General features: G+C 43.7%; 2 non-coding genes across 2 annotated transcripts; both read right to left on the bottom strand.

Moving 5' to 3' along the window:
- On the bottom strand, positions 1-73 carry trnam-cau (transfer RNA methionine (anticodon CAU)). The gene has a single exon. It is a non-coding gene; the product is annotated as a tRNA-Met (tRNA).
- Positions 74-7,461: 7,388 nt separating this feature from the next.
- Positions 7,462-7,534, bottom strand: trnam-cau (transfer RNA methionine (anticodon CAU)). The gene has a single exon. It is a non-coding gene; the product is annotated as a tRNA-Met (tRNA).
- Positions 7,535-9,257: the final 1,723 nt, after the last annotated feature.

Here is a 9,257-nt window from a genome sequence, read left to right as displayed (position 1 = left end):
TGCCCCGTGTGAGGGTTGAACTCACGACCTTCAGATTATGAGACTGACGCGCTGCCTACTGCGCCAACGAGGCCCAAAAACTGGGACATATGGTCTTTTTTTTTTTTTTTTAAACAAAGATCTACAGCAGGGGTCTCAAACTCAACTTACCCGGGGGGCGATGGGGGTCGAGGCTGGGTGAGGCTGGGCCACATCAAGTATTCCACAAAAAAGCATTCAGATATTCCAAAATACAACTGGTCCGATCTTCTCAATCTTCCAGGTCAGAATAGGGATGCAAATTATCGAGGAATTCATTAATCGTAAACTGATATGCAGCGATTTCCCCTCAGTTTCACTAAGATTAAAAGCTAAACATTGTTTACTAAATAAAAACTGCATGTCATATTCCTTAATGAGTGATTTGCTGTACCATTGGGGTCAAACAGGCTGGTTTGTTTGTAGGTGATTTTGTGTTTACAGATGCAGAGCTAGCAAATTTTAAAAAGGCTCTATCGACTTGCTAAAGGTAAGATTTGACCAGTCAAGGATTCTAATGACTACATAACACATCCTTTATTACATAAAGGTGTTGTAAACACATGTATTGAACAAATGCACTTCAGATAAAAAATCAAATCAGATAAAAATCATTGTGACATATATGTCACATCGGCCCTTTAGCCAAAAAATCGGTGAAAAATGATGTGACATTATGATGAAACTCTCGAGGGTTAAAAGTCACTCCTTCGAGCCGGATTTGAACCAGCGACCTAAGGATTTCAGTTTTACTGTCTCACTACAGTCCTCCGCTCTACCATCTGAGCTATCGAAGGGTGGGCTGAGAAAGGAATGCCCGAGCACAGCCGAGCGTTCATAGTTGACTCAAACACGGGTCATCTGTGCTTGATTTGAAAGTCAGGATTGGATTTGTGTGTTCATAAAGACCTGAAAAAAATCAGACACAATGGGTAGGCAACCACCGGATTGTATAGTAAGCACTGACAGACACCTGCTTTTATGGTCATTTCCTCTGTAAATTAGCTTGTTGATGCTACTATGTAATATTATGTACCTGTAAATGGTGAGTGTGTGTACTCTTTATTCAATGCTGTCTCTAAAAGTTGTGCCCCGTGTGAGGGTTGAACTCACGACCTTCAGATTATGAGACTGACGTGCTGCCTACTGCGCCAAGGCTAGCGCCCATGTGTCGACGTTGATGCCACAAATCGCGCCACAAATCGCGCCGAGAGCGCCGGTTCGAATCCCGCTAGGTGCGTTAATATTTTGCACTGAAATTACGCGAAACATATTGGTCGTTGTATGACATTTTACCGAGGTGACGTTATAATTAAAAACAAAGCGAAAGGAGAGTGATGCACACCGTTTGTATATGACAAATTTCACGTGTCATTTGCTGTAATAGTCCAATTGCACATGCATGCATTGAATGGGATAAGTGCAATCTGCTCGCTGTTTAGCTAATATGGAAAGAGCTTGAGAGGAACAGGATTGCATACAATAATTGTATCCTTAGTAACAAGCTGTAATGTTTTAATCTGCATTTTTCTTAACATCCTTTTTTGTATACCGACCTTGTCTGCAATATAAGGCTCATCAATGGCTCCAGACTCTTGATTAACCCCCACAACCCCAAATATATAAGAACAATGGAAAAAAACCTTATTGTTATTACCATTTCAGTAACTTTTTGGGGGGAATATTGCTCACATTGAGCACATGTAAAGGACCAGTAGGAGTTTATTTGCAGTCTTTACTGCTCATAAAGCCTCTTAATATTAGTCTAAATTCATATTTGGATAAACATCATTTTTTATCAAAGTATTTTGTGAAATTAAATGGTATTTACAAACACTGAAATCAGACTGTATTTACAAATCCTGTAAAAACCAAACAAAAGCTTTTGTAATGTTTATAGCCTCATTTAATTGTGATAAAGGCAGATTCACAGTTTTAAGAATCCACACATTCCAGAGGTCAAACAATACTGTCTGGCAGACCTGTTGTTCAATCTACTATCATTCTATGAAGCTGTACATGCCCAACTACCTGAACATTATTATTATTAACTGAATTACACAGAGGGGGAAACTGATACCAAAAGAATGTGTTTGTTTACACTATATACACACTGATATACACTGCAGCAAAGATGCTGCGCTGGTGGCAGGATGCTGCACTGAAGCAGATGCCAGGCTGGCCTCAAGATTCAGAGAAGAGATGGGGGTCTGTCTCCCCCAAACACCAGCTGCCTTTTAAACCTGGCCATTCTGCTGTATTGGCTGGCACGGTAAAGCTGTGCAGGTTGTCCCCTGCAGCCATGGTCAAGAGAGCTTCTCTCTGAGGTGTGGATGGCTTTGGAGACTCAATGGCTTGCTGAAGCACCTCGGTCTCCCGAGCCCGACTCTGCTTGTTGTACCTGAAAAAAACAACAACAACAAAAGTTTTACAGAAGCAATATATTCCACAAATACAGCTGACATGGTTCACATACTTCATGATTTACTCACCGTCATGCCAGCATTGCTGTGTTCACCTCAGGCAGCTGGATGGTGGTCTCAGCCATCACACAGGCTTTGTTGACAACACACTGGTGTATGCTGATGAAGAGTCTCAGTCATCCAGGTCATAATCATAGAGATGATTGAAGCAAGGCAAGGACTTAGAGTTTTCTTGAATGGAGTCGAACAGGTCTGGCTGCCCTTGGGACCCGATGAAACACCTGGAAAATTAAGGCAGTGTGAAATATAGCAGTAAAAGATAAGTGTACATGCTAGTTTGAAAAATAATGACCAGATATTACAGTAGCTGTCTTATAATTCACAATTATAAAGCCTGCAGTGAGTGGAGGTGCTGTGGCAGATGTACCAGTGAGTGGAGGAGCATCCAGCAAGGGGACAGTGCCGTCCTCAAACTCCTCTGGCTCCAGCAAAGCGTAGCCTGTCTGGTCATATAGATACTCCACCCCATAAGCTCTCCTGAAAATCATACACACAAACACATCAAATCATATGTCATGTACTAATATATGCACTAAACCTAAATACAAATGAGTTTTTCCAGACATTAGGAAACTGTACCAGTGTATTTCCTTGGTGGTGTGTAGTCCACCAGCTTCAGGATCCATGTCTGTCAGTAACTAGTCCTAAAAGAACAACAATAGAAGAACAAGGAGGAGAAGCATAATGTTTATCAGAACACTAAGAGAGAGTTCCTCACTTTAACACAAAACAATAATTTAATTATAACAACTACATGATCATAGGATATTGAAAACCAATACAGTGATGCTATGACACAGTAATACTACACTGCAGTAATAAAAGTCCATTGAAAGTTACGCTAACTGAAGACAAAGAGAGAGCTAACTAAAGCTAACAATAACAAGAGGCTTGTCTGTAGCTGATTAGCCGAAGCTAACGCTGTAAATGGAAATGTTTGCTAAAACACACTAAATGTAGCGTTCTCCCAGTCAAATGCTTTATAGGTGTAAACAACACAGAGGCCAGTCTATGATCAATTATTCCATCTGAGCCGTCGGTAACTGTGAATTTATCCTAGCCAGTAGAGCACCGGCTAGGTACGTTCATACATACATTGCTACACAAACGTAGCGCTTTACAATCACATACCAGCATGTACACAACGACACTCACTCACCGACACGTCGGAATCTCCGCGACACGTCGGAATCTCCGGTAGAAATTAATCTTGCAGACGGTTACTGGGGTAAATTATCCTGATAGCCGTCCACGGCGACGTAGCTCGGTAAAAGGCAATGACGAAGCCATAGCAACAGCGTCGTGACCGGGCCACATCCGCCTCAAGCAGTGGTCCGAGCTGTGATTGGCCGGCTCGTTGCCAGGGGCGGGGGCTGGCGAATCGTGGTAGAGGGCAGCTCTGTCATTGGTCAATTCGTGGTCAATTCGTGGTAGCACTCGGCCTCGTGGTTGGCCGTCGGCGGAGGTAGGCGGGAGCTGGCGAATCGTGGTAGAGGGCGGCTCCGTCATTGGTCAATTCGTGGTAGATTCGTGGTAGCACTCGGCCTCGCGATTGGCTGTAGGAGGAGGCGGCTTGCTCGACACACGGGCGGCCGGAGGCGCCAACGAGGCCCAAAAAAAGGGACATATGGTCTTTTTTTTTTTTTTAAACAAAGATCTACAGCAGGGGTCTCAAACTCAACTTACCCGGGGGGCGATGGGGGTCGAGGCTGGGTGAGGCTGGGCCGCATCAAGTATTCCACAAAAAAGCATTCAGATATTCCAAAATACAACTGGTCCGATCTTCTCAATCTTCCAGGTCAGAATAGGGATGCAAATTATCGAGGAATTCATTAATCGTAAACTGATATGCAGCGATTTCCCCTCAGTTTCACTAAGATTAAAAGCTAAACATTGTTTACTAAATAAAAACTGCATGTCATATTCCTTAATGAGTGATTTGCTGTACCATTGGGGTCAAACAGGCTGGTTTGTTTGTAGGTGATTTTGTGTTTACAGATGCAGAGCTAGCAAATTTTAAAAAGGCTCTATCGACTTGCTAAAGGTAAGATTTGACCAGTCAAGGATTCTAATGACTACATAACACATCCTTTATTACATAAACGTGTTGTAAACACATGTATTGAACAAATGCACTTCAGATAAAAAATCAAATCAGATAAAAATCATTGTGACATATATGTCACATCGGCCCTTTAGCCAAAAAACCAGTGAAAAAATGATGTGACATTATGATGAAACTCTCGAGGGTTAAAAGTCACTCCTTCGAGCCGGATTTGAACCAGCGACCTAAGGATTTCAGTTTTATTGTCTCACTACAGCCCTCCGCTCTACCAACTGAGCTATCGAAGGGTGGGCTGAGAAAGAAATGCCCGAGCACAGCCGAGCGTTCATAGTTGACTCAAACACAGGTCATCTGTGCTTGATTTGAAAGTCAGGAATGTGGATTGGATTTGTGTGTTCATAAAGACCTGAAAAAAATCAGACAAGATTTTCATTATCCTGGAATGCAGCTTAAGACTTTGTGGCAGTATGACCACTTTACATCTTGACCATACTAGAATAGAATAGAATAGAATAGAATAGAACAGAATAGAATAGAATAGAATAGAATAGAATAGAATAGAATAGAATATAGACTTTGAGGCAAGGCGTCTGGACTTGTAGAGTTTTCTTGAAGACGTTTCGCTGCTCATCCAAGCAGCTTCATCAGTTCTAACTGTTTGGTGGGAAACATGGTTTATATGTGGTTGCAGACCTCAGTGGGTGGGTCTGGGTCAAACTTAGAAACAATAGCACTAAATGTTTCCATAATTACCTGTGATGATCTGGCAGGTGTGTCTAACGACTGGCTAACGACTATGAAACTGCCGGAGGGGGGCTGGTTGACAGCCCTTTGTTCTTGCTGTGAGTATGTGCAAACTTCCTGGGAATGGATGGAATCACTGCATTGTATGCTTCCTGGGGAAGCCACTCCATGCCTGTATGGACTCCCCAAGATTCACAAGGAAGGAGTCCCCCTCAGACCCATCGTCAGCAGCACAAACTCAGTCACATACAACATGGCTAAGCACTTGGCTGAACTCCTGACACCACTGGTAGGACTTTGTGAACAAGGTGGAGAAGATCCGAATGGACCCAGACGACACTATGGCCTCATTTGATGTCACCTCCCTGTTCACCTGCATCCCTACATCAGAAGCCACAGAGATGGTAAGGACATGCCTCACACAAGACAGCACACTCAAGGAAAGAACCAACCTCACGCCAGACCACATCTGTGACCTGCTGGACCTCTGCCTGACCGCCACTTATTTCCAGTACAATGGGAACTTTTACAGACAGAAGCACGGCTGTGCGATGGGATCATCTGTGTCTCCTATTGTGGCCAACCTCTACATGGAAGAAGTGGAGAGAAGAGCCTTGAGTTCCTTTTCTGGAACCACCCCCACCCACTGGTTTAGATATGTGGATGACACCTGGGTGACCAATGAAGTGCAACGGTTCACAGAACACATCAACGCAGTGGACAACAACATCAAGTTCACTCGGGAGGACATCAGGGAGAACAATCTGGCCTTCTTGGACTGCACAGTACATATTGAGGACAGGAGCCTCAACATGGAAGTGTGCAGGAAACCCACACACACGGACCAGTACCTGTTGTTTGATTCACACCACCCACTGGAACACAAACTGGGAGTCATCAGGACCCTGCAGCACAGAGCACAAACTGTACTAACCAGCTCAGAGGGGAAGAAGAAGGAGCAACACCACATCAGGAAGGCCCTGCAAACCTGTGGCTACCCGAAGTGGGCACTCATCAAAGCCACTAAAACAAGACCCCCCAACAACAAGAAGAAGCACAACAACCGGCGGAGAAAGAACATCTCCATTCCATATGTGTCAGGAGTATCAGAGAAACTCTGCAGGATCTTCAAAGGACACTCCTTTGAGGACAACAATGTCCACATTTTAGACAGGGAGGAAAGGTGGTATGAAAGAGGAGTCAAGGAAGCATCTATGTTAAGCTGGAAAAACCTTCCCTTAACAGAGGTGGTGGCCTCAGACATCATCTTTCTACCACATACAATACAGTGATTCCATCCATTCCAGGAAGTTTGCACATACTCACAGCAAGAACAAAGGGCTGTCAACCAGCCCCCCTTCGGCAGTCTCACAGTCGTTAGCCAGTCGTTAGACACACCTGGCCCAGGCAGCCATGGAAACATTTAGTGCTATTGTTTGTGAGTTTTACCCAGACCCACCCACTGAGGTCTGCAACCACATATAAACCATGTTTCCCCACCAAACAGTTAGAACTGATGAAGCTGCTTGGATGAGCAGCGAAACGTCTTCAAGAAAACTCTACAAGTCCAGACGCCTTGCTTCAATCTTCTCTACGTATTAACATATCATATTTTCACAGCAGTTTTAAGGTGTGTACATACTCCTAAAGGTTAAATTAATAATTTTTGTTGGTGCAGTAGTCAGCGCGCATATGAGAGATATTCTCACTAACATACTGCAATGTAGATGTCTTTGTTAAAAAAAGGACCATATTTCACTTGTTTCTGAGCAACCACAGCCGCAGTAGGCAGCGCGTCAGTCTCATAGGTTAAAAAGAGTAGTAGCCAGCACGTATACGAGACATATTGGCACTAACATGGGCACTGTATATGAAAAAAAGGCCTTAAACTTCCTGGTATTGTGTTCACAATGGTGGCATTGATCCCCAGCCTCTGTCACACAGTCTGTTCAGTGTGGGGCCCCTTAAGGTCTGTGTTCCACACATGCACAATGGGTAGGCAACCACCGGATTGTATAGTAAGCACTGACAGACACCTGCTTTTATGGTCATTTCCTCTGTAAATTAGCTTGTTGATGCTACTATGTAATATTATGTACCTGTAAATGGTGAGTGTGTGTACTCTTTATTCAATGCTGTCTCTAAAAGTTGTGCCCCGTGTGAGGGTTGAACTCACGACCTTCAGATTATGAGACTGACGCGCTGCCTACTGCGCCAACGAGGCCCAAAAAAAGGGACATATGGTCTTTTTTTTTTTTTTAAACAAAGATCTACAGCAGGGGTCTCAAACTCAACTTACCCGGGGGGCGATGGGGGTCGAGGCTGGGTGAGGCTGGGCCGCATCAAGTATTCCACAAAAAAGCATTCAGATATTCCAAAATACAACTGGTCCGATCTTCTCAATCTTCCAGGTCAGAATAGGGATGCAAATTATCGAGGAATTCATTAATCGTAAACTGATATGCAGCGATTTCCCCTCAGTTTCACTAAGATTAAAAGCTAAACATTGTTTACTAAATAAAAACTGCATGTCATATTCCTTAATGAGTGATTTGCTGTACCATTGGGGTCAAACAGGCTGGTTTGTTTGTAGGTGATTTTGTGTTTACAGATGCAGAGCTAGCAAATTTTAAAAAGGCTCTATCGACTTGCTAAAGGTAAGATTTGACCAGTCAAGGATTCTAATGACTACATAACACATCCTTTATTACATAAACGTGTTGTAAACACATGTATTGAACAAATGCACTTCAGATAAAAAATCAAATCAGATAAAAATCATTGTGACATATATGTCACATCGGCCCTTTAGCCAAAAAACCAGTGAAAAAATGATGTGACATTATGATGAAACTCTCGAGGGTTAAAAGTCACTCCTTCGAGCCGGATTTGAACCAGCGACCTAAGGATTTCAGTTTTATTGTCTCACTACAGCCCTCCGCTCTACCAACTGAGCTATCGAAGGGTGGGCTGAGAAAGAAATGCCCGAGCACAGCCGAGCGTTCATAGTTGACTCAAACACAGGTCATCTGTGCTTGATTTGAAAGTCAGGAATGTGGATTGGATTTGTGTGTTCATAAAGACCTGAAAAAAATCAGACAAGATTTTCATTATCCTGGAATGCAGCTTAAGACTTTGTGGCAGTATGACCACTTTACATCTTGACCATACTAGAATAGAATAGAATAGAATAGAATAGAATAGAATAGAATAGAATAGAATAGAATATAGACTTTGAGGCAAGGCGTCTGGAATTGTAGAGTTTTCTTGAAGACGTTTCGCTGCTCATCCAAGCAGCTTCATCAGTTCTAACTGTTTGGTGGGAAACATGGTTTATATGTGGTTGCAGACCTCAGTGGGTGGGTCTGGGTCAAACTTAGAAACAATAGCACTAAATGTTTCCATAATTACCTGTGATGATCTGGCAGGTGTGTCTAACGACTGGCTAACGACTATGAAACTGCCGGAGGGGGGCTGGTTGACAGCCCTTTGTTCTTGCTGTGAGTATGTGCAAACTTCCTGGGAATGGATGGAATCACTGCATTGTATGCTTCCTGGGGAAGCCACTCCATGCCTGTATGGACTCCCCAAGATTCACAAGGAAGGAGTCCCCCTCAGACCCATCGTCAGCAGCACAAACTCAGTCACATACAACATGGCTAAGCACTTGGCTGAACTCCTGACACCACTGGTAGGACTTTGTGAACAAGGTGGAGAAGATCCGAATGGACCCAGACGACACTATGGCCTCATTTGATGTCACCTCCCTGTTCACCTGCATCCCTACATCAGAAGCCACAGAGATGGTAAGGACGTGCCTCACACAAGACAGCACACTCAAGGAAAGAACCAACCTCACGCCAGACCACATCTGTGACCTGCTGGACCTCTGCCTGACCACCACTTATTTCCAGTACAATGGGAACTTTTACAGACAGAAGCACGGC

Source organism: Parambassis ranga, unplaced genomic scaffold, assembly GCF_900634625.1.
Source record: "Parambassis ranga unplaced genomic scaffold, fParRan2.1 scaffold_22_arrow_ctg1, whole genome shotgun sequence".
Classification (NCBI taxonomy): domain Eukaryota; kingdom Metazoa; phylum Chordata; class Actinopteri; family Ambassidae; genus Parambassis; species Parambassis ranga.
Note: the sequence above shows the minus strand (reverse complement) of the source record. Positions and strands in the feature narration are given on the sequence as shown.